Source organism: Erigeron canadensis, chromosome 5 (assembly GCF_010389155.1).
Source record: "Erigeron canadensis isolate Cc75 chromosome 5, C_canadensis_v1, whole genome shotgun sequence".
In the NCBI taxonomy this organism is placed as follows: domain Eukaryota; kingdom Viridiplantae; phylum Streptophyta; class Magnoliopsida; order Asterales; family Asteraceae; genus Erigeron; species Erigeron canadensis.
In genome coordinates, this window is record NC_057765.1 from 28057941 (window position 1) to 28084911 (window position 26971).

At 38.6% G+C, this 26971-nt stretch overlaps 2 long non-coding RNA genes across 2 annotated transcripts; one reads left to right on the top strand and one right to left on the bottom strand.

Annotated features, from left to right (window-relative positions):
• The first annotated feature begins 3736 nt into the window (after window positions 1-3736).
• Window positions 3737-22684, top strand: LOC122598996. The gene is made up of 3 exons (XR_006323820.1): window positions 3737-3807; window positions 22201-22303; window positions 22600-22684. It is a non-coding gene; the product is annotated as an uncharacterized LOC122598996 (long non-coding RNA).
• A 1583-nt stretch (window positions 22685-24267) lies between these two features.
• LOC122602410 lies at window positions 24268-26712 on the bottom strand. Its single transcript, XR_006324249.1, has 4 exons — window positions 26486-26712; window positions 26268-26342; window positions 25363-25582; window positions 24268-24655 (listed from the first exon to the last, which is right to left on the bottom strand). It is a non-coding gene; the product is annotated as an uncharacterized LOC122602410 (long non-coding RNA).
• Between the last annotated feature and the right edge of the window lie 259 nt (window positions 26713-26971).

Sequence of the window (26971 nt, forward strand, 5' to 3'; positions counted from 1 at the left end):
AAAGATGTAAAATACTTTTAAAACCTGGAAACAGTTATCACAGTGCTGCTTAGGCTGAATTTTGACTGATATAACATTGGGTAATATCACCGATAATTTCGGGACCGATATTTATAAGGACCCATACCCGATATTCCACCGTATTAACTACATAGATAAATCATTATGCTTTTTTTTGTGTGCATTCTTAACATTACGATACTTAACAATGCGGTATTTGTGCAGGTGTGGGAAATAAAAGACTCTGGAGGCTGTATAAGATGCACTCTATTGCTAGAGGTTATTATTCTCTTTTTGATGTGTTCAATTAGTAAACTTAAAATTCTACATGGCAAACAAATGCTAGGCCTTGGTCTAATCTGGCATGATCTTTTTCGAAGGATTTAGAAAGTTTTAATGTTTTATTGCTACATTGGGCTATTGGGAGTAAAATGTATGGGGCTTGTGGGTAAGCTACTCACACACAGTGACACAACCCTTAAACCGAACCTAACTTAATTATTACATCCTTCCATATATGGTTTCTTAATTTCCTTTATCACTTTGGATCAACAGGTGTGTGTCAAGGCATGGCGTCTCATGAAATCATTTTTTTCTCATATTATTATGATGAAACTGTGAAAGATTAGGATTCAGTGTTACGAATCTTGATGTTCTCACAACATTTCTTTAATTACGTTTGATGTCACATCAAACTTGGTCCATCATAGGAAATAATAATCACAGGCTTAATACTATACCACTTTGTGTTAAAACCATCATAATAAACAACCCGGGGTCATTGATTTCACATGGAAGTCTAACTGTGAACAAATCTAATTTCTGGGGTAGGGGATCCAAACGGGTTTGATATATCAGTTTACCAATTGATGCGCCTATTGAATCTGTACATCGCGTCTGTCCAGAACCATTGCACCCTTTCGATTGGTGGTTATTAAATTTCTAAAGGATGAGTATAACCATAAACCATTGTCTAAGTGTAACACCCTGAGCTAGGGCTCGAAATATTACGGAAATCATATAGGAGGGATTATCGTAGGCAACTAAATGAGATTAATGAATTCGGTGAATCCACAACAAGTCAAATATTCATACAATGCACAAGGAGCAAACGACCATCAAAGTTTACAAAAGAGAATTCTAGAGATGGCTATCGATCCTAAACATTAAATAAAAGTGGGCAAATGAATCCTTGATCCATGTAGTCCATGCCAGAGTCAAAAGTTATCAACAAATGCATCACGTCCTTGAATCACCTGATTACCTGAAAAGTATACTAACAAGTCAACACGAGGTTGGTGAGTTCGTAGTGGTGGTCCAAGAGGAACCACCGACAATAACCACATATCATAAAAACAAGAATAATCAACGCATACAAGTAGACTTGCACGTCACCCGATCAATGCATCACAATATAATAAGCGTATAAGAGTAACCAATGCAATGTCAATATCCATGTCAATATCAAGGTCATGATGCAATGATACGCACGCCAAAACCAAATGCAAGTGATAAGTATGGCCATCATGCCATCTATGCAACGATACTCACATGTCATCACCATGACCAATGTGGCATCTCAAAAACATCGGTGTATATACGTCTATATACCCGGGGTCATGAACGTCTCATCAAATCAACATGAATGCATACGTCTATACACTCGGAGGTACACATTTGTCTCATCAACAACCAAATCATTTCAAATGCGAGGTCATTACAAAATGCGAGTCCAACAACCATTAATCCAACCAATCCATCAAACCAAACTATACGCACATCCACTTAAGAGGGCTTGTTTTCAAGGAGTCCTTGATGTTTGTATAAAGGGTATACCAGCGGCTAATCCTCCACATCTCAAACCCCTTGGAAACAAAGTCGACTTCCATGAATGTACATCTATTCTAATATAACATTTCTCAATCCCAACACACACATAATAATTCAATTCATCCATCAATCATCATTCATTCAACAAACAACTAGTTTTAACAAATAAACATATAAGGTTAAGCCCGAATCTCAGTAGAGTAGGGAGATACGAACTCACCTTGATCAGCTACAACAAGTTAAGGTTAAGCTACAAGCGTGCAATATTCGCCACATGATTACCACCTATCAATGTACATTTCAAATACAATCAAATTCAACTTTAATAACTCTAACTAGTTGGTCTATCAAGTTTAAGTTGAGTCACAAACTGACTAACGCTTAAACAACCTTCCCGAGTAAAAACAAGACACTTTGACTCGACATTTTTTGAAATGGAATTAGTTTCACTTCTAAAGGATGATACTATGAGAAAGTAGACTCTCTCATGATTCCAATGATAGGTCATACATTTAAAACGGACTTACGGATCATAAGATACATACATATATATATGTATATCGTTGAGTTAATATCTCAAGTTTAGCTTTCAAAAGTGACTCACGACTTTGAATGAATGGTTTGTCTTGTGTAGGGAGCCAATAAGGTCATAAGAGGACATTCCGGAAAGGTCGAGACGATCCTAGGATGTTAGAACTAAAGCTAGGAAAAAGTTAAGTGATTTAAGCACCCAATTGCACCCCAATTTAGGATTGCGCCGCAACAGGAAAAACAGGGAATGAAGTTGCCCCACAACTTGCCTAGTTGCGCCGCAACCCACCCAGATCAGCACCAGTAACAACATTTCGATCCAAACACCCCAAAAACACTCATTTTGACTCCATAGACAACCAAGGAGGATCTAGGACTCGATTCCAAGCTTAAATCCACACATTTGGACATAAACAAACTCAAAGGAACACAACCCATTCCAAGATTTCACTTCAAAACATCAAAATCAAGCTCAAATTTGATTTAATCCATTACTAACCCTAGACAAACCCTAATTCGACTTTTGGCCCGATTTGTGACCCGAAAACGTTTTGACACAACTAGAAATACATTTACTGACATGAAATGAAGGTCATGGAGTAGAATTTACTTACCAAAAGCTTAACAAATCCTCAAACCCGAAATTTGACCCAAATGGAAGAATTCTTGCACTTGATGAACCCAACTTTTGATATAAGGAATAAATGATGATGGGGATGTTGTTTCTACCACCAATTAAACCCAAAAACATTAAATTATACTAGAATTAAATGAGAGAGAGGGATGAGTGCATTTGTGTGTGTCTTTCTTGCAAGAGAGTTAGAGAGGGAGTGGATAGAATGAATGGTGGATGAATGAGGATTGGATAAGGTGGGTGGTGGAGTTGGGTCATGGGTTGGGTAAATGGGTAAGGGTTGGGTCCATGGGTTGACCCATTCCAACTAACTAGTAAATTCACAAGTCGTCGTTTATCGTTTCACATAATACGTCAATAATCAACCCTTCAAGTATTTCTTTAGTCACTAAATCATAAAATGTACGTAATCACCTCATGTTTTATATCATTAGTCAAATTACAAAATTAGTCAACCGGGTCAAAATTATGGATGTTACACTAAGACATCACATCAGTCTTCTTTCTTCTTCACATGTAGTTCTGTATGTTGTTAAAGTTAATTGAATGATAACCTTCCAACATTCAACATGATAATACTCTCATTCCATGAATATATCAACTTTTGTCCTGGAAGGAGATTGATTTACTAGTTTATAAATTTTCAAATGAAGGGAGAATTGTTAATTGCGCTTGTTTTATATATCTATCATATCCACCCTCTTAGAAAACAGTTACAATGTGTTCTTAATGTACTATATGTATTCGACGAGTGCTTTCTCTGAACCTTCAGTTGCTCTTTCAGCCAGAATGCACCCGAAAAACTAATCCAGGTTAACCCAGAGTTTACTTTGAGTTAATATATTATTTTAATCTTATAGATTATAGATAGATGGCATGTAGAGATAAATAGGTCAATGTGGTTTATGTGTCATTTCTGGTCTCTATTCTCTACAACGATTCAAAAGTTACCCAATTAGTTGTTAAAAATTTAGATTATTAAGGTAACAATATAGGATCTGTATTCAATTTGAACGTACTAATGATGTTTAATATATTTTTGTTCATTTACTTATAAAATCGACAAAAGATGTGTTTTGCTGGATTAATCGAATGTACTGGTCCCAAGATCTGCAACAAGTTTTATGCATATCTCCATCCACCTATATTGCCAACTGATGGTCCACGAATGCACAACTTATGTTTAATTTAGAATACAAGAAAGAAAATAAGCAGGCAAGTAAGCAACAAGAACAATGTAAAGTTCAATTGCAATACATCAATGCAAGGATAATCATATGTATCATTGATTAAACGATGAATACATGGTTGATCTTACACTTGACTTACAAGAATACAAAAGAACAAAGATAATTGCTAAGTCTAGACAGAAAAGGAAAACTTAAGCAATTACAAGTGATACATGTTTTTAGATGGACGGCAAGCCCCTTAACACAATGTGGTTGTGTTGCTTTATATAGGGGAAGACATGAGGCAACACAGCCTGCTTTGATTGTGACTTGATGGTGGTTGTCGAACTCCAATTGGCTCATGGTACTTGAATCATGTGCCTGTTGTCTTCTATACCAAATCGGGTAAGAGAGAGAGAGAACCCTTGCTTTGGTCCCAACATGTACATTTACCATTTAGGGCAAATTACAGTTAGTTAACCACCATGTGACTTTTTGTCTTTATGTAGTTTGAATATTTCCCGCCAAGAAAAACTTAGGTCAGCATGCATCCCGCTGAAGACGTCTCTTCATCTGCTGATAAATTGTAAAGAGACTTGCTGACGACATGTGTCAATTTTCAAGTCTCCTTCAGCGAATCCCAGACTTAACAATCTCCCCCTATTAGCTGAGGAGACTTGCTGCATGAAAAAATTACTTTAGACAGATAAGAATTAATATGGGCTGAAGATGTCTTTTATATCATTAAAATGGATTACAAGTTGAGCATAAAGCTTTTGAAAAATAGACATCTAAAGATTTGCAGCCTCTATCTCCCAGGCATCTTCCTGCTTGGCAATTCTAAGTACCGGATCATCTCTTCTTGCTGGCTTCATTAATTCTTCATCAATCCTGCTGATTACTGAGCGAGCACTGATCATCTTTGCAAATCTTCTTTTGATGCTGATCAGGAAACCAGTAGATGCTTGTTCAAGTTCTGCCAGCCTAAAAAAGAGTTGATCATTTCTGAAGTTTTGAAAGAAAATGCCAGCAGGTTCTTCAAGAATTTTCCCTTCTTCAAAAGAGCACCTGGGTGGAAGCCTTAGGTTTAATGCTGCATCACCAGAGATAGGAGGGAGGTCAGCAGGCAAGGGTTGTGCAGCAAGCTTTCTTTTTAGGACACGCCTGCCTGCTGAGGAGGATACAGCTGCTGGAGACCCGAAGACTGCTCTCAGCATGGGAAGGTCTGCCTTGAACTTTGTTTCAAACTTCAGTGCCTTTTCAAAATAACTTTTCAGCATCCCCTGAAGTTGTTCATAGCTGGCAGCCTTTTTATCCTTAATGATTGTATAGATTTCATACCATTCTGAAGCCCCCAAGTTAGTCACTTTTACATCTTCAATCTTAGTTGGGGCACTGTGCCTTTCTCTTAGGAACTTCATATTGGTTTTCGTTCCCATGGCAGCTTTGTGAACTTCAACTGCTGTAATTCTCTCTGGCCTCTTTCTATCATTCATTATTTTCAACCACCTGGCCTTTTCTTCTTCAAACTTCTCTCTTTTTTCTTTTAGTAGCTGCTCTACATCAGCTTGCTTTTGTCTGTAGAGAGCTTCAGGCCCACCAGTGGTTAGCAGCATTCTTTGCTCTCCATCCATCTCATCCTTCTCCAAGAGGGCCAGCTGCTTGATATATTCAAGGCTTTTCTTCTCATTTTCCTTGTTTGCTTTCAGCCTATCCAGCTCCTCCAGGGCCTCCTCTTGAGTCTTTCCCTCAGCAGTGATTGATAAAACATCAATGACTTGAAATTGATTTCCTGCTGGGGATGTGATGGATGTATTCTGTGCACTAGGACTTTCCTCTTCTTCAACTTGGGGAACTTCAGCAACTATCAGTTGTTGCTCCCCCTCAGCAGATGCTTCTACAGCCGTCTCCCCCTCAACACTAGCAGGGAGAGCATCGGTCCTTGTCTCCCCCTCAGTAACAGCAGGGGGAGAATCCACCTTTTCTTCATTGACGGCCATGGCCGCTACAGTGTTTTCTTCGTTTACAATCTTGTCAACTGAAGCTTCATAAATGTCATTAACAGCTTTATTTACTGCTTCACTGACAAGTGCCATTACAGCAGCATCTACTTTCTCCCCCTTGGAGGTAGTATCATTAACTACTACCTCCACCGTTGCTGCTGGAGCAGCCTGCTGCTGAAGAAGTTGGGACAACATCTTCTTGATATCCCCAACTTCTTGCTCCAATTTTTGTTGGCACTTACGATCTTCCTCAGTAAATGAAACTTGAGGAGGAGGAAGACTGGCCACAGTGGTTTCCAAGGCATTGATAGCCTTGGTGTTTTCTTCAACCTGGGCGGAAAGACGAGAAACCAAGTTGGCCATTGTTTTTACTTCAGCAGCAGCTGAATCACTACTGTTGCATGCTTTTTGTGCAGAGAACCGTACAGCAGGTCCCATTTTGCACAGCGATCGAGAGAGCCCACGAATGACCTGCTGATCCTTTTTGATAGAGTTTGTATAGGTGCGAAGTTTTTCTTGATCAGCAGTCATAGATATAGATTTTTCTTTTATTGTCTCAATGCTGGCAGTGTTTTCATTCTGCTTGTTGTACCAGTTCTCCAAGATCTTCACCAATCTGTCATCTTCATGAGTTTTGAGTTGTACAGCGATTGTGGCAGCCTTGGTGAGATCATTCAGTTGGTGTTCAACTCTAGTCAGCCTGTCAACGATTTGAGAATCGACAGACATGACTTGAGGTTGCACCTTAATTACTTCAGTATTAGCTGCTGCATTATCATCAACAGCAGCTTCTTGTGCACTTTCGTTAGTCGCTGCTGCAATGTAGTCAACAGCAGCAACTTCTACATTATCGTTTACGGCTGCTGCTTTTTCACCATCAGCAGCAGCAGCCTCTTCATCCACCTCCATATCACTTGCTTCCATTTCATCAGCCTGGATGGAGGAATCCAGCTGGAATTCATCCGCCACAAACTCTCCCAAATCCAGATCACTCTCATCATCATCATCATCATCATCATCATCTTCAATATTTTCACCTTCCTTTACACCACTTCCTTCAACTACACCACTACCTTCAACTGCCATCCCTTCTCCAGAAACATTTAGAGGGGTAGGGGAATCGGGTGCCTCAGCTTCAGTGTGTTGTATCACCAAAGCATCATCGGCCGTAGATTTTTTTGTCTCTAGCATCACCTGTGATATGGCTGCTGACAACGACTCAGAGGGTTGAGAAGAAGAGGGAATGATTAATTCGGTTGACTCAACTCTAATGGGCTGGGGTGGCCCTTGATCTTCACCAACCTCGCCTACAGAAGTTTGAGGTGGCTGCTTGCGGTTACCCTTTTTCTCGTCAGCAGCCTTTTTTGAGGCTGCTGATGGGCTGGCTGGGTCTCTATTGTCCTTGGGCAGTGAGGACTTCTTAACCTTAGTAGTTTTGCCCTTTGATACTCGCTGCTACTGTTTTGGGACAGCAGCAGGAGGTGAAGTGGAAGAAGAAGAAAGTGTTTTGGTTTTCTTGGGAGCTTTGGAGGTTGCTGGGGGGATTATCAGCATACCAGCTCCAGCAGGGTTGGGTCTATATACATCAGGATAGACAGAATAAAGTACCTGTTTCATTTCAGGGGTGAGTACAGCGTACTTGGAATCAAATTGTTCAGGATCACAAGCAGGAATCTTGTACACGGAGCTTGCAACCCTAGGAGAGAGAATGAATTGTGCCCCTTCAGGGAGATACTTTTCCTTCAGCTCTTTATTGAAAATTAGTGAGAGAAAGCGAGTGAAGGGGACAGAGTTTGATATGTTCTTGATAGTGACCTTCCTTTTTAAATCTTCAAAAATTACGCTGGCAAAGTCAATGTTGCGACCGTTTGCCAGCGCATAAATCATTTGCATTTGTGCAGCAGTGGCCTGATCAAAAGAGCCACTGTTGCCACCCAGACACTGAATTACATGGGTGAACAGCAGCCTCCAAACACCAAGCAGATATTTCTTATGTGGGTTGCTGTGTACAGGTTGTGCAGGTTCAGTGTTGATCCCATACCCAATGGTTAACAACCATTCCTTCCATACTCCAATGGGGACCAACTCCACATATGGATGCTCTTCCGATTGTTTGGGAAGACAACGAGCATCTCTCAACGATTCTACCGAGATGGAGATAGTATGTTCTCCTTTCAGTACAGTTCCAGTGATGGTGCTACTGGCAAGCTTTTAATCACATGTCCACCAAAACTCTCTAAGAAGGTGGACACACACTTCTTTTGGGTCAGAGTAGATGGCCTTTCTGGCTGGGCATCCCATAATGAAATCCAACATGGAGAAGTACCCTTTTATTTTTGATGGGATCTCTACAGATCCCAGATAGTTATTGGCCTTAATGACCAGTTTTGATGCTTGGAAAGATAATTGATTAGAAGGATTTATGCCTTCATTATCAAATACCTTAGAGTCGAGATAAGAAATGTTTTGTTGTTCTGGTGAAGAAGTCATTTTTTTTTTGATGAAAGTGATGAAAGATTAGAGTGAATGAATATTACAAGGAAATGAGAAAGATTTGAGAGAATATGAAGAGTTTAAGAGGATGTGAAAGATTATTAGAAAGAAATGAACGTAAGAGAGAGTGAAATGGAAGAGATTTGTATATATATGACATGGATATGGGTCCCATAACTGTAAAAGTGAGTTGTAGTGGGTACTCTCTTTCATACGTGACAAAAAAAATTATTTTGAAGTAAAAGGAGACAGTAAATCGAGGTAACCGTTTGGGATATATATAATATAATATTAACAAAAATACGTAGTGGAATACACTCGGATATCTTGAGGTATCCACTGAAGAGGTGTATAGTTTTGAAGAAATAATGGTTACCAAGTTTTTATCAGTACAAAAAATGGATGCTGATGAGATTTAAACAATTTTTGGCAAATTGTCAGCCATAAACGGATTTTAGAAGTCTTTACCAGCAGCCGTTTGCTGCTGGACTAGATAGGGACTTTCAGCACCCTATTACTTTTGTTATGCTTTTTCCCAAAGCATCAGGGATCAACGGATTTTAGACGTCTTTACCAGCAGCCGTTTGCTGCTGGACTAGATAGGGACTTTCAGCACCCTATTACTTTTGTTATGCTTTTTCCCAAAGCATCAGGGATCAACGGATTTTAAACGTCTTTACCAGCAGCCGTTTGCTGCTGGACTAGATGAAAACTTTTGGCTTTCCATTGCCTTTATTTTGCTTTTTCCCAAAGCAACAGGGATCAGCGAGTAGAAGGAAGAGCTCGCTGATAACTTTGACTTAAGAAGTCGCTGCTCATTTTCATAAAAGGAATATGGGCAGCAAAACATGAGTGATCATGTTGGATTAGTAAAATCACCATTTAACATACCCAATCTGCTGACGAGATCCTTGAATCTCTTTTCATCTAGAGGTTTAGTGAAGATGTCAGCAAGTTGGTCATCAGTGGGGATAAAGTAAATTTCAACATCCCCTTTCATGACATGATCACGAATGAAGTGATACCTAATGTCAATATGTTTAGTTTTGGAATGCTGAACAGGATTATGTGTGATAGCAATAGCACTTGTGTTATCACACATAATGGGGATTTTAGAAAAATTTAGGTCATAGTCAGCAAGTTGGTTTTTCATCCAAAGGACTTGTGCACAACAACTTGCTGCAGACACATACTCTGCTTCAGCAGTGGAGATGGAAACTGTATGTTGTTTCTTACTAGACCAACTAGTCAGCCTTCCCCCTAACAGTTGACATCCACCACTGGTACTTTTCCTATCTATCATGCAACCAGCATAGTCAGAGTCAGAGTATGCAACTAAGTCAAAGGAAGAATCCTTGGGATACCAGAGACCTAAGGAGGAGGTCCCTTTGAGATATTTCAAGATACGTTTGACAGCGAGAAGATGAGACTCCCTTGGGGATGCTTGATACATTGCACAAAGGCAAGTAGCAAACATAATGTCGGGACGACTCGCTGTGAGATACATTAGAGAGCCAATCATTCCATGATAGAATGTGGGATTCATATGCTTACCATCAGGGTCAACATGGAGATTGTTAGGAGGAGACATGGGAGTAGACTTAGTAGTAATATTAGACATATCAAACTTGGCCAGCATGTCTCGTATATATTTTTCTTGGTTTATAAAGATGCCATCAGTGAGCTGGCGAATTTGTAAACCAAGGAAGAAGGTTAGCTCACCCATCATGCTCATTTCAAAATGAGAGGACATTAGTGAGCTAAATTTGTTGCAAAGTTTCTTACTGGAGGATCCAAATATGATGTCATCGACATATATCTGTACATAGAGAACATGAACACCCTTTCTATAGATAAAAAGGGTGGAGTCTATAGATCCTCGCTGAAACTCATAAGAAAGAAGAAATTCAGAGAGAGTGTCATACCAAGCTCTGGGAGCTTGTTTAAGACCATACAATGCTTTGTAAAGATGATAGACGTGGTTTGGCTTGGTTAGATCTTCAAAACCAGGTGGCTGCTCCACATAAACTTCTTCTTCGAGTTTTCCATTTAGGAAGGCACTCTTGACATCCATTTGATATATTGTGAAGTTTCGATAAGTAGCATGTGCCAGGAATAAGCGTATTGCTTCGAGTCTAGCCACTGGTGCAAAGGTTTCGTCATAGTCGACTCCTTCTTCTTGAAGGTACCCTTGAGCTACTAACCTAGCCTTGTTGCGAATAACAACACCATCTTCATCCATTTTATTCCTATAAATCCACTTAGTTCCAATGGGTTCTTTGCCAGGAGGAAGAGGAACTAAGAACCAGACATGTTGTCGTTGGAATTGAGTTAGTTCTTCTTGCATGGCTGCAACCCAAGATGGGTCAACCATGGCTTCTCCAATATTCTTAGGAGTTATCATTGACAAGAAATTAACATACAGACATGTGTTTCTAGTCGCTGATCTAGTCACAATGCCCTGCTGAGGATCACCAATAATCTGGTGAGCAGGATGACTAGAAATCCATTTAAGTGATGGAACACTTGATGAACCTAGAGGGGCAGCGGAAGATATTTGTATGGGATCAGCAGGAGAAGAATAAGAGGAGAAATCAATGGTAATTGAAGGATCAAGAGAAGCTTGATCAGTGGAGCAATTTGGCTGATTTAAGGTTTCAATGATGGGGTCCTCAGCAGACACCATGTCTTCAGTGTAAGCTGAAGCATCATGAAATTCTTCATCAGCAAAGTCATCTACTTGCACATCATCAGCTAGTGATCTAGGTTTGGCTGATGCTGCATGGATTGACCTTAATATAGGCTCAACAGGCTCAATTGTATAGATATGAGCAGCAACTTGCTCAAGCTCAGGGTCTGCTGAACTATCCTCAGTGAGTTGCTGAGCAAGAGGAGGCGAGCAAGGAGTATCCACATATGAGTCAGCATCCTCCATAGGGGGTCACTGAACTCATTGAAGATTTCTTCAGTAGAAGATGGCTGGATATCTTTAAGAGCAGAAGAGCTCTCATCAAAAGTGACATGTATTGATTCATCCACTTTTTGAAGACGAGTATTGAATACTCTAAAAGCTTTGCTAATAGAAGAGTATCCAACAAAGTAACCATCATCAGCTTTAGGATCAAATTTCCCTAAATGATCCTTATTATTCAGAATGAAGACAGGACATCCAAATATATGAAAGTATTTGATTTGAGGTTTCTTTCTTCTTAAAACTTCATATGCAGTTTTGTCATGTCTTTTGACAATGAGGCATCTATTTTGGGTGTGACAAGCAGTGTTGACTGCTTCAGCCCAAAACCTATTTGGAAGAGAGGACTCACTGAGCATAGCGTGCTGCCTCTATAAGAGTTCTATTTCTCCTTTCAGCAACACCATTTTGCTCAGGAGTTCTAGTGGAAGAGAAGTTTTGTGAGATCCCTTGATCAGCACAAAAGGTTTCAAGAGTGTGGTTTCTAAACTCAGTGCCATGATCGCTTCTGAGTTCTTTGACCCTTATGCTGTTGAGATTTTCCATTTTCTTAATGAATTTTGTGAGTCCCTCGATAGCTATAGATCGCTCTCGAGATCGTCTATGATTATGTCGTGAGTGCGGAATCCTCACGAGATAACTAGTTTGATTAGTAAATTGGTATATCGCTAATTATCAAATAAATAATCAGCCGTATTGTCCTATCTTCGTTTCTATAAGCTATAGAACGAACTTAGGTCTCTGGAGTACTTGTATGTCGAACGTCTATATATATCAGGGTATTCGTTCGTATATATATGTTTCAGGTCAAACTGGGCTTGCTGGGCTTTGTTCTTACGAACTTAGCTGCCAGCCCATCTAACGAAGTTAATCTTCGTTTGTACCAAACGAAGTTTATCTTCGTTTGCCTCTAACGAAGATATACTTTATCTTCGTTAGATGTAATACTTGGTTATATTCCTAAGTGTTTCATCTTAAGGAATCCTAACACATATTATGTTTGTACTTGTATATCACACAACAAACATCATACATAACACATATATATATATACAACTCCAAAACATGTAATCGATCATTACCAAAACATAAAGTCCATAATCTATCAATTACATATATAGATACGACATAAATTAACATAATGTCTCAATCTAAACAACATATTAAATCTAAGTTGCTGTTGTCACATCAACATGCATCAACAAACTCCCCCTTGACAGCAGCACCTTCGATTTCTTAGTCTTCAAAATCTGATCATTCATCAAACAACAATCTTTTGCTATTTGCATGAATATCTTCATGTAAGCAGAGTTGAAGTATCTTACGATATCTACTTTCTTCATGCTTCCAAAATGGCAAAAACGAGCACTCCGTATCGTATAACTTCCTCAGATCATTTCTTGAGAAGTTCACCAGCTGCATCGGATCATAAACTCTTCTCAACAAAATCTGCTTCTTTGAATCTGCATACATTTTGGCTTCACCAGAATTTCGATCAATTTCCCAATTATCCATTTTGTCCAAGACATCTTGTGCCCATTTCTTGGCAGGAACCTTGATCATGCATTTAATATCATGTTGAACAAACTCAACTGTTTTATCTGGTTTAACCACTCTTTTCTTCGATCTTGGCTCGATCTTAAACTGTGGTTTATCAGAATCTTTCATGTTCTTCCTTATCCAAAAATCTTTTCTAAGATTCTTACCAACCACATCAGCTAAGCCATCATCGCTTGGATTGATAATCCAGTTATTTCCAAGCTCATGTAAATCTTCTTCACACAAACTTCTGAAATGTCTCTCACACCATGCTAAGTACTGACAACCCTCTGGTCTTTTAAGCACAAACAACTTCAATTCATCATCATAAACCAACTCCAGATGATTGTCTTGTACTTTGCAGCATCTTTATCTGAGATATGAGTCCAATACAAAATCGGTTTCCACGTTTCCCTATGTACTATCCAATCATTTACTCTTTTCTCGGGAACACGCCGATCAACAATATGTAATGAATCATCATCTCTGAGAGGAACTGGAAAATCATTTGAATTGAATGATCTTGTCACATTAATCTCATATTCAGATGGAATCGACACATCACCATTCTTAGCATACACAACAAAATGTAGAACTTGAGTTAGGCTGCTGAATGGGACTTGAAGCATTCTTTCTCTAATATCTGATCTCTGCTGATCCAACACTCTATTTTCTTCAATCAACGGATCTTCAGGAATTGAGTCCCACACTTCATCAAACCCATAAGGCTTCTTGAATATATCTAGATTTGGCTCAGGGACAAATTCGCCTTCCTCGAGCTCATCACCATCAAAGAATAAATCTGTATAATCTGGATCATCTATTTAAATTTACACAAAATGAACACCAGAATAAAAGAATAAACATAATAATTATAATAAAGATGAAATGTACTTGTATTAAAATAAGATAAATTACATTTTCATTACATAAAATGTCATAACTTATTACACACAAACAATTATACATTCTATCTAATAATCTTTATCATAAACAAAATTAGAAACCTGAATCACAAGGAGCACCAGAAGGACCAGCACCAGAACCAGAAGCACCTTGCTGAGAAGTTTGAGAAGTATCACCTCCTGTCTCCCCCTCGATCGCTGCACCATTTCCTCTATCTTCAACTGGGCGAGAAACATTCATTTCAGCAGCATTATCAGCATCATCATCGTCATTCTGACGTCGTGGTTGAACCGCTGACAATCTGCAAACTTCTTCAGGAACTTCTCCCCCTTGATTCTTGACCCAGTTGATCAAAAATGTTAAAGCAGCGCGAGTCTCAGTGAGTTCAGACTCCAAAGTGCAAACCCTGGTCTCCAAAAGATCAACACGACATCCAAGAATAGGAGCAACAGCAGCAGTCGGGCTTGGAAGAGCAGGCAATGCGACAGAAGAAGCTTCAACAACACGTCTACGCTTAATTCTGGTATATTGAAGATCAATACTCCCTTGCCTCTTCACCGGACTAACCGAACTTGCTCTGTTCACAGGGTCTTCCATATCTTCAAAGATCTCTCGCAATTCAGAATCATGCTGAGCTGCAACATCGGGATCAATCTCAGCAGCAGAGATTGAGTTAGCAGAATCTGAAATTGCTGGAGTTGCGTGACAAGCTTTGCTTCTGCGTTCTCTATGAAACAAAACACCCGCTTGATCAAACGACTGATGCGAATGATCGCTTTCAGAAGCAGCCGCAATATCATGTATCATCTTAGTTCGACGTTCAGCAGCAGTAGAATCATCTGTGTCTGTCGCAGTTGTAGCAGCAGAACCGTCGGAACTAGCAACATCATCTCCATCATTTCCAACATCCAAACCAGCAGACTCATCCCCGGAGTCATCAGCAGAACCATCAACAGAATCATCCGAACTTTCAGAATCACCAGACTCAGAATCGTCATCAACATCATCTGGATCTATTTGGTCATAATCTTCATCAATGAGTGCTGGATCCGTGATCCTCCCAGCAACAAAAGCTTCATGTGCAGCACACATTGCAGCAAAGACATTCATCCTTCCCTCAGCAGATTTCATATCCATAGGCATAGACTTGTAACCAGCAGAAGTAGATGAAATGTTACCAAACGACATATTTCCAGGCTTGGCATTCTCATTTGTCTTTCGAGCCTTGAAACCAGCATCAGAAGCCATAAAACCTGCAGAATCATCTCCATCCATAACACAATTAGGACCCTCTTTCGTGCCAGAAGAACCAACTCCAGAAAAGAATGCATTAATATCAGCTGTAGGATTCTTCATAGTGGCATGATAAAGAGATGGATCTTGTGTGAAGTTGTCTTGGAGATCCTTTGCCTTATCCTTCATTTCTCTGTTTCTTAATGTGGATATAACACCATCTATACGAAGAGATGCATAATCAGCTCTTTCTTGCAATCCATGACGAAATTCTTTATAAGCTTTCGGCAGACCATCCAAGAATTTATCCACTATCTCAGTAGGAGTATACTTAAGATCAAAATAGGCTAACTCAGCAAGAAGATGTTGAAATCTCAAAATAAGATCCTCAACTAGTTCGTTCTTGGTAGCATTAAAGCAATCAAATTGTTTCTTAAGCATCTTAACTCGATTTTGCTTCAATAATGGATCACCTTCACAGTGAGCTTCAATAGCATCGAACAGTTGCTTGGAAGTCTTGTACTCCTGTTTAGGAAACAAGTGCACTAATTCTTGAGGAATGCACATTCTAAGAGTAGAAAGAGCCTTAACTTCAACAGCATACAAGGATTTTTCTTCACCTTTTAATTCTCCTACTTTGTAATTAGTTGTAACACCGTTTACAGTAAGAGTTGGCCATTCATATCCTTCAGTGATCATAATCCACATATTCAAATCTTCTCGTTGAATATAATCTTCAAATCGACCTCTCCACGCCAGAAGTCAGCCAATGAAACTAACTTCGGTGGAGAATTAGTACGTCCAACGAGATGATCATGATAGACAAGAGAATTCAGGTATTGAGCAACAGCAGTGTTGGTTGACGAGGAAGCCATTTCGGAATTTTTTTTTTTTTGCACTGAACGAAGATAGATCTTAAATTCGTTTGAATGAGAGAAACGAAGATAGGATTAACTTCGTTTGCAGGAGGAAACGAAGATAGAATTATCTTCGTTTGAAGGAAAGAACGAAGATAAAGCAAAATCCGTAAGGTGAGAGTAACGAAGATAACTTGAAATTCGTTTGAAGGAACTTCACGAAAATAAAGCTAAAAAACGTTGGAAGAACTCGAAACGAAAATGAGGTTAATTTCGTTTGCTAAATTCGTTTGAGAAAACGAAGTTAGCGACAGTAAGGGTGTCGGGAGGTTGATTTTCAGAGAAAAAAATCAAACAAAACGATCTCGAACCTTCGATAAGAAATCGATTGGCTCTGATACCACTTGTGAGTCCCTCGATAGCTATAGATCGCTCTCGAGATCGTCTATGATTATGTCGTGAGTGCGGAATCCTCACGAGATAACTAGTTTGATTAGTAAATTGGTATATCGCTAATTATCAAATAAATAATCAGCCGTATTGTCCTATCTTCGTTTCTATAAGCTATAGAACGAACTTAGGTCTCTGGAGTACTTGTATGTCGAACGTCTATATATATCAGGGTATTCGTTCGTATATATATGTTTCAGGTCGAACTGGGCTTGCTGGGCTTTGTTCTTACGAACTTAGCTGCCAGCCCATCTAACGAAGTTAATCTTCGTTTGTACCAAACGAAGTTTATCTTCGTTTGCCTCTAACGAAGATATACATTATCTTCGTTAGATGTAATACTTGGTTATATTCCTAAGTGTTTCATCTTAAGGAATCCTAACACATATTATGTTTGTACTTGTATATCACACAACAAACATCATACATAACACACATATATATATATATATACAACTCCAAAACATGTAATCGATCATTACCAAAACATAAAGTCCATAATCTATCAATTACATATATAGATACGACATAAATTAACATAATGTCTCAATCTAAACAACATATTAAATCTAAGTTGCTGTTGTCACATCAACATGCATCAACAAATTTGATGATTTCATCAGCAGCGTCACTCTTAGAATTTAGGAAGATTGTCCAAGTATATCGTGAATATTCATCCACAATTACTAAAGTGTATTTGCTACCCTTTAGACTTTGGACATTCACTGGACCAAAAAGGTCCAAGTGAAGAAGGTGAAAGCAACTTTTAACAGAGTTGGCTTGTTTAGTTTTAAAAGTAGCTCTATGGCATTTGCCTTTTTCACAAGCACCACAAAGTCTATCTTTTTTGAAAGAGAGAGGAGGAAGACCACGAACAAGGTTCTTTTTGGCCAATGAGTTTATGGTTTTGAAATTCACATGCGACATATGCTTGTGCCATAACCAATTTAACTCAGATGCTGACTTGGCAAAGAAACAAGTCTCACTATCAGTTTTGATAGGAGTGAAGTCTACAAGATAGACATCTCTTTTTCTTGGAGCAACCAAGACGACTTTCTTGTTGATGTTTACTACAGTGCCTTGATGCTTATCAAGGATTACTTTGTAGTCAGCATCACATAGTTGACTTATGCTGATGAGATTATGCTTTAATCCATTTACATAAGCAACTTTTGAGAATTTTATGAGGCCATTAGAAAGAAGACCATACCCTTCAGTATGGCCAGTAGAGTTATCACCAAACACTACTGTAGGACCAGGTGCCTCAGTATAGTCATCCAGCAGGGATTTTGAGCCTGTCATGTGTTTTGAACAGCCGCTGTCCAAATACCACACTCCTTTACTTAGCGAGCCCTGCATGGATGAAAAGAGGATAAGGATTACTTTATTCATCCAAACCTAAGCAGGATTTTCTGGAGATACTTCAGGGGAGGAAGTAGGCTCTACAGAGAGAGCGTCTACCAGAGTGAGGTGATTTCCCACAGTGATTGGGATAGGGTTTTCTTCACTTGTGGGCAGAATGCTGGTTTCATTACTATGAAAGTAAGCAAAGCTGCTCACAACACCAGGAGCACTGAATTCAACCAGCATTGAGGGTTGCCCCCAAGCATTTGAAACAACTCTTTGAGAATGAGGAATTTCGATGCGCTGAGCAGCAATGTAGTCAGCAATACTTGAATTTGTGACAGAGGAAGAGTCATTGATAACAGGTTCAGTAGAGAGGTTCTCATTGATTCTGTTAGAGGAGGAAGATGTTTCAGCAGCTGTGGGGATTTTAGGTACACATACAACTGCTGGAGCATCTTTAGGACAGAATAGAACACATTCAGAAGCAACATGTCCTCTACTGCTACAGAGATAACATTTATTTTCAGAGGATTGGCCTTGACTTTGAATGAGAAAATCCCTCAGTTGAGATGAAAGATCATTCACTCGCTGAGTGAGTTCATTTATTTGAGGAGATGAGGAAGAGGAAGCCTTGCTCTTTTGCTTAGACTTGGACTTATTCCTTTGTCTAAGCTTAGGAGGGGGCATTTGAGGAGCAGGGCCAAGTATGGATTCCTCATGATAATTTTGAGGCGGCTGATGTCCTCTTATCAGGGTCCATGCTTGCTTCCCAGCAGGATGAGAAGAGGAGTTACCCAGCTGAGGCAGATTCTTACGAATAGGAGTTGTAGATCTGACTTGATGTTTTGGAGAGATCAACCTCATTTGCCTATGAGGTAGATACTCCTTGTTGGAAGTAAAGGATTGACAGTGCTGGGAGGGCACATGTCCTCTTTGAGGAGTAACAGACCTTGTTTGTTGATGAGGCAAATATCCTCGCTGAGGAGTTATAGGCCTTACCTGCTGATGAGGGAAGTGTCCTCGCTGAGGAGTGTCAGATCTATTCTGAGAAGGCTGTCTTCCCCTTTTTAGAGTGACATGCCTTAGATTTGATTTTGAGGGTAAGGAATGAGATACAACATCAGCATGTACACCCTTTGTGGAAGGTGCTTGCTGGTGTCTTTCATCAGCGAACCTGACCCTTCTATTTACTTGTTCTGACATAGAATTTGTATGAGAAGGTTCAAGTTGAGAAGATTTAGCACCAAAAGTTTGCTGACCGACATGATGGTCCTGCTGAGGGATACCATAGTCATATGGAGCAGCAATGGTGCTTCTTTTGAAAGGCTCAGCACCTTTTGAAGATAGAGGCTGAGGAGCAATAGGTGTACCCATCACTCGAGATATCTCCTTTGAAGGTTCTTGGAGGAGAATTTTGAACTCTCCCTTCGTGTGGCAACATGCCAACAATAGAGAGATGGGAGAACATGTTAAAAGTACTGGTAGAAGTACTACTTTTAGCATTTTGAGAAGAGGGATCACTAGAAGATGTTGAAGCTTTAGTGTCCATCTCAGCATGATAGTCATTTTGTCCTTTGACAAAATACCGCTTTTTCATTTCATCTAGTGAGATGGAAGACGAACAAGGTGGAGGAATGGATACTTCAGGCTTTACATCATCTTTAAAGGAGTCAGCAATGGAGGCAGCAGCATTAAAATTGCCACCAATTACTGCTTGTACTTGAGCAGGTACTTGTTCGCTCAAGCATTGATGATGGAATTTAGAAGCCTTTGACCAGGAGGTCATAATCTTCTTTAGATTAGAAACTTCAGCCTTGAGAGATTCATTCTCAAGTTGAAGTTTTTGAGTCATCAACTCATGAGATTGAAGTTCAACATGAACATTCTTCAATTTCATAAGTTTTTCAGATTTTTCACTCAACTCTACTCCAGCAGAGTTAAGTTTGGATTGAAGTTCAGCACGTAGACTTTCTACGAACTGAAGATCACAAGACAAAGACTCAATGATTTTGGTCTTGTCTTGATTTGAAGAAGAGAGAAGAGAGTGTACCTTTTTAACAGTGACGTTCACCCACTGACTAGAGGAGACTTGATCCTTGGTCAGAGCATCACTGTCAGCAAGTGCCATAAGGCACATAGCATCAACATAATCGTCATCAGAATAATCTGAGTCAGCCCAATCATGTTCTTCAGCAATCAGTCCTTTTGTTGTAACTTTATCCTCTGTTTCAGCAACCTTGGCCTTCAGCTGATAATATTTGTTCCTATATTCATCAGCAGATTTGGGAGGATTAGTTTTGGAGACAGCAGGATTGGGTAAGGAGACTCTACACTCCTTCTGATAGTGGCCTTTCCTGCCACACCTCCAGCACTCTTCTTGTGATTTGTCAATAGGAGATTTAAGGGGAGTAATCGTTTTTCGATTATTCTACCTTTTAGAGTATTTTCTCCCAGCAACCAGGGCAAAGCCCATGAAGTCATTAAACATTTCTTGTTTTTCTTCATCATCTAGCTCATTAATGAGAGTCTGAGTTGAAGCTGGAAGATTAGAGGTACTGGCACCATCATAGAGATCGATGGGCTCAGTAAAGACAAGAGCGACAGGGTCAGAAATAGGATGAGAAGAGATGCTGACAGAAGAAGAGGAAGAGCCAGCATGCCTTTTGGCATCAGCAGAAGCTCGAATATTTTGAGCCAATGCTCTTTCTTCGAATTGTAGAGTGCCAAAAAGTTCTTCAACATCAAAGTCTTGGATTTTCTTCGTTGTACGAAGAGTTTGTCTTAAGTTTTGCCACTTAAGAGGAAGAGAGTCAATGAATTTGTGACATACCTCAAAGTTATCATGGGTAATGCCAACATTTGTCATGTCATTGAGCAACCCTTTAAAGCGAGTGTAGGTGCTCTCAAGACTTTCATCGGGGAGGGAGAAGAAATTTTCATAAGCTCTTTTTAAATCAATTTTCTTGATTTTAATGAGGTCAGCAGAGCCTTCATAGGTGCTGACAAGTCTATCCCATACTTCCTTTGAAGAGGGATACTTGATGACCAATTTCATGATTTCAGTAGGAAGAGTAACTATAATCATGTTTTTAAGCCTGGCATCAAGATTTACCAGCTTTCTTTCTTCATCTGTCCATTGGACCTCTGGTTTAACCAGGTCAGTGACTATTTCAGGAGCTTCAGGTGTAGCTCCTGGAGTTCTTTGGACATACATCGGTACGTATGGACCCTCAGTTAATATGGTCATTAAATAGGGCTCCACACCAGCGATGTGAAGAAGCATTCTCTCCTTCCAAGACCCAAAATCTTTGGGCTCGAACTTAGGAGGTGTCGACACGTAACCAAAGTCACGTGTGTTCACAAGGCTGGGAACAGAAGACATGGTTCTTGCTGGAGAGAAATTTAAGAGGGATTACAGAAAATTTTAAATATAAACAAAAGAAGGCAAACAGATCTTGTTCCAATGATTTAGGAACTTGGCTCTGATACCACTTGATGGTCCACGAATGCACAACTTATGTTTAATTTAGAATACAAGAAAGAAAATAAGCAGGCAAGTAAGCAACAAGAACAATGTAAAGTTCAACTGCAATACATCAATGCAAGGATAATCATATGTATCATTGATTAAACGATGAATACATGGTTGATCTTACACTTGACTTACAAGAATACAAAAGAACAAAGATAATTGCTAAGTCTAGACAGAAAAGGAAAACTTAAGCAATTACAAGTGATACATGTTTTTAGATGGACGGCAAGCCCCTTAACACAATGTGGCTGTGTTGCTTTATATAGGGGAAGACATGAGGCAACACAGCCTGCTTTGATTGTGACTTGATGGTGGTTGTCGAACTCCAATTGGCTCATGGTACTTGAATCATGTGCCTGTTGTCTTCTATACCAAATCGGGTAAGAGAGAGAGAGAACCCTTGCTTTGGTCCCAACATGTACATTTACCATTCAGGGCAAATTACAGTTAGTTAACCACCATGTGACTTTTTGTCTTTATGTAGTTTGAATATTTCCCGCCAAGACAAACTTAGGTCAGCATGCATCCCGCTGAAGACGTCTCTTCATCTGCTGACAAATTGTAAAGAGACTTGCTGACGACATGTGTCAATTTTCAAGTCTCCTTCAGCGAATCCCAGACTTAACACCAACTTACTATCAAGTTGGTTTATTTCTGTTATTTTATCTTAATATTGTATGGTTTTAATCATACGTCTTCATGTAGGTGCCTGGTCTGTTCCTGGTCCTGACTTAGATACCGGTATGAAGCTTAGAAACAATGGCACACCTTGTATGGGTTATGACTATGACCAGCACTTCATGGACAGGTTAGCTGATGATGCTAAGTACATTTCAATTTTTTTTTTTTATGTTGAATACTTGAATTAAAATGTAATTGTATTTAGTTTGAACATACTAATGATGTTTAATGAAATATTTTTGTTCATTTACTTTTAAAATCGACAAAAGATGTGTTTCCTGGATTAACTCTAATTTACCAGTCCCAAGTTCTGCAACAACTTTTTCATATATCTCCATCCACCTGTTTTGCCAACTTACTCTCAATTTGGTTTAGTTTCAGTTATTTGATACTCTATGGTTTTAATCAAAATTCTTCATGTAGATGCCTGGTCTGTTCATGGGGCCGACTTAAATACCGATATGAAGCCTAGGAACAATGGCGGTTATGACTACAACCAGCATTCAATGGGCAGGTTAGTTGATGATGCTAAATACATGTCAAGTGTTTATTTGAATCTTAATGTAAAGGTTTTTGAATATTGACTTTTATGCTTGTGGTGGAGTGGGTTATCGAAAGTGGTATTCGTAGGATGTTGGCTCTATTTTATAAATATGATTATATTACCTACTTGTATGAACTAAGAGACGATACGTTACTAGGTTTTCTAATAGTTTTTTATATAGAAATGAAAACCTTGTATGTACGAAAACCAACAATTTGGTTAGTTGATGATGCTAAATACATGTCAAGTGTTGTAGTTCATCATGAATCTTCATGTAAAGGTTTTTGATATTATCTTGTATGCGTGTGATGGATTGGGCCTTGAAAGTGGTATATGTAGGCTTAATAGTCTCTTAGGAAACTCCATAAAAGATGGTATAACATCCTTTGCAGTCAAAGATGGTATAATATCCATTTTCCCCTCTTTCTGTGTAGACATAGTTTAAGTGTGTTAGTGCTAGCTATAATTTGTTTTGTTCCTAGGTATCGTTTCAATGTGTTCATGCTGGCTGATCTACTGTATCGATGTTTAATCTTCTGATCATGTTAGATCTATTTCAGCATTGGCTATATTTTCATGTTAGTCGTTGAAGTGCCAATCTTCTCTCCCAATTTCACTTTTTGCACCCTCATTGTAAGCAAGATGTTTGTATGCTGTAACCTATAAGAAACTGTGTGTTTTTTTCTTACAGTATGATGTTATTTTGTTAATAGGGTGCTATATTTTCCTACAGCGGAAGGGCTCCCAATCTTGTATATTTGATTAGTTATTCCCCAACCGTCTACAATGGAAGGTGCTTTTGCGGAGGCCTCAGGGAAAAATGAGCTAATGTATGGAAAGAAACGTTAAGTCTATCTTGGTCTTATAGTTTCTCCAAGTTATTAGATATGTGTTTCCTTTGGTGTGTTAATTTGCTTAAATTATATTTCTAGGTTGGCACACTAATGCTTAAATTATACGAGCATGGTACCCGCGCAATGCGGCGGTGGTGGTGGGGAAGACGGTCCGGTGGTGGCGGTGAGAGTACTTTTTTAGAGATGAAAATAGTTGAAGGGCATAGTTGGTATATCACATGAGAAGGTGTCTAGCAAGGAAGATTATTTAAGGGTATTTTTGTCTTATCAGGTTCTTATTTAAGTAAAGGGAGGAACCCAGTTTCCTTTATAAGGTACGAGACGGGGTGCCCGCGCGATGCAGCGGTGATGGTGGTAACGACAAAGGTGTAGCTGCGGCAATTGTGGCGATGATGTGCGACGGTAAGGGTTAATATGGTTATTTAAGGATTGGAGAATCTATGTTGTAGTTTATTTTATTAAGGGTATTATAGGTATATAGGTAAAGATGTTTAAATTAGTGAATAAATAAGAAGGGTAATATGGTCATTTCAGGTTCTTAATTACTTAAAAGGGAAGGACAGTTTGCTTTATATAGTAGTATAGATATACTAGATTTTTAGCCCGCGAAAAACGCGGGTAAGTTTTTAAAAATCGATTTTAGTAAATTGATACAACATTATATTTGAGAAAATAAAATAATTAGTTTAAAAGTTTAGTAAATTGATACAATATTATATTTGAGAAAATAAATTTGCAAGAACTTTCTTTCTTATACAATTAGTTATGATTTTAAAGATACAAATTGAAAACAAAAAATTACTCTAGCAACCCATGTCTCTATGGATACAAATTGCAACATGATATTAGTAGCACATGATCAATCCTTGATATCATAAGCTCCTAGTACATTTAACTCTATTTGAAGTGTCGGACAACAAAGTCAAAGCCAGTATCTCAAACAACTCTTCATCAGGAACAACTCCAATATGCGAAATAAAATAAAAGATGGAAACTTATATCTTAATAACTACTAAATAAGAGAAGCATTGAAGGTCCAACAATTAACCTTGTTGATGATAAAGCCCTCCATCTTGCCGTTCTGTAAGTCATTAAGGATTGAAAGTGGTCAAAAAACAGAAAATATAAAAGCCATTAGTGCTTAACTTAGACGACCCGGTTCAGAAGCTAAATGGCTCAAGTCATCAACTTAGGCAATTGTGAACCCTTTACTAAATTATCAAAGGTATCAACTCTAATTTAGTCTAGTGTGATGATAATCTTACTGTTGTTTTTTCATATTATTTCCATCATAGAGCCATTGTTGTTATGTTTATACATAGTGCTACCACCGATTGTAACTCTTATTTACATATTAATACGTTTGTAAATCTATATTACTTTACTTACTTATGCGCTATCAGGCTATGGCGTCTAAAAAGAATATTAAGCCCTGACCCGTTTCTATTAAAAAGATTTTTATAAATGGAGCATTTAAACCCACCTAGTTACTTGTCCCATCCATTATGCCAGATCTTGTGAATGTTGGCATTCCATAAAATGTAGTAATGTGACCGATGATTTATGCTTAGTGACTCAGATATAAATCTTTTTAATAGCCCAATCCATTTAGACCCATTACCCAACCCATCCATTTTGCCACATCTCTAAATACACAATGCATCAATTCTGTTATATAATGATTATATGATCATTAATAACTTAAACTAATAACCAATTATCTTCATTCCATTTGCTATTCCAGTCCATTATATGCCAATCAAATGCGCAAACCGAACAGACCCATACCTATAATTGGCGAGCACACTCTCAAGATGATAGATAAGTTCTTTAGCTTGAAAGGATCCAACTTCAGGGTCTGCATCTTCATAAAACCACACCAGGGCCGTTTCTTTATCTTCAATTGTTGACCCATCAATCATCTCGGTGTAAAGACTTAGAACCGGTCTGCTTCCATCCACACTCTTCAACTTGTACACAAGTTTCTCATTCTTTATCACGTTTCAACCTGAACTACTCAACAAAATGAAATTAGTATTAGATACTTATGAGTGGATCAATTGAAGTTATGCTTCCATCCACACTCTTCAACAAAATGCATTTTACACTTCATCTCATGCCATATTGCTGATTTTAGATTAAAGTCTTATTTGACACACAACTTATTCGGGTTAAACCCAACCAAAACTGTTTCAACCCGATACCTAACCCATTGGACATGCCCATTTTGACACCTCCATTCGACCATTTAAGTTGTGTTCTTAACGTCTGTTTTAGATATGGGTGACATGCTACCCATTCAACCATTTGAGTTGTATTCTTGTCGTCTTACTCAAAAATGTTTTGAGTAAGAAGTTCCCAAACCCATTTTCGCCTGTATATTAATAATTACCCATTTTGAACAGTCACACATACCTATCCTTTCTACCACTCAGTTAATACAATAAAGTCAAGAATGTTTATGCACAAATTTGGACACAAACCCAATAGATCATCTACAGTTTGCTTTGTATAATATTATCGTATAATATTATCGATTGTACAAATTTGGACAAAAACCCGACACGACAGTCTCTAAATCTGAATATATCCCAAATGTAATGGAGAAAGCTTAAAGATCCAATAAATAAATAAATTATTAACACTCATCTTGTTCCTTTTAGTACCATTAATAGATAGCAATGCTTCCTTACCTTTGAGTTTCCCCCTAGTGGATGTTCTTAGCTTGTCCAGTCTGGTTTGTCCCAGCAAGCAAGTTAACTAAGTTTCTGCACAATGTAAAATGGGTAATTATGCTACAATTATAAAAGAAATACTAACTATATATAGAGTTGTAATATTAAAGAAGCAATGAAAGTCCCATAATATCATGAAAGATGAGACAGGTTAGGGGGTCCTAAATATTACATACCCAAGTTGTGAGATGGACTTTTTCATTTCTTTTATTAATGCAAAGAAAACTCATTGACATTAAAGTTGATTGAACTTTCTGTATCGAACTTTCCAATGTGTGCAACAGTGGATTCCACTACTCGGTTTGCATATGTATCGAGCTGTACCCATTTGTCACCTTCAATGGGCTTGTCAATGGAGTCCAGATCTGCATTAATTTCATCAATGTTCTTATTAATCACCCATCTGTAGACTACCACCTAATGATTCTCAGTAATAGGCAGCTAGACAGGTGGTACGGGTCAAAACGACAACTTTTGGGTATAGATATAGGTCAGATAATTCTGCTGCCTTGGAACACCTTTCATCCAAAAAATTATAAAGGTTTTAAAAGATACGATGAAATAAATGACTTACAAGAAGTATATATATATACATATATAATTAAACAAATCCTGAATGCTCCAAATTAAACAAAATCCTTATCTCAGATTTATATATATAT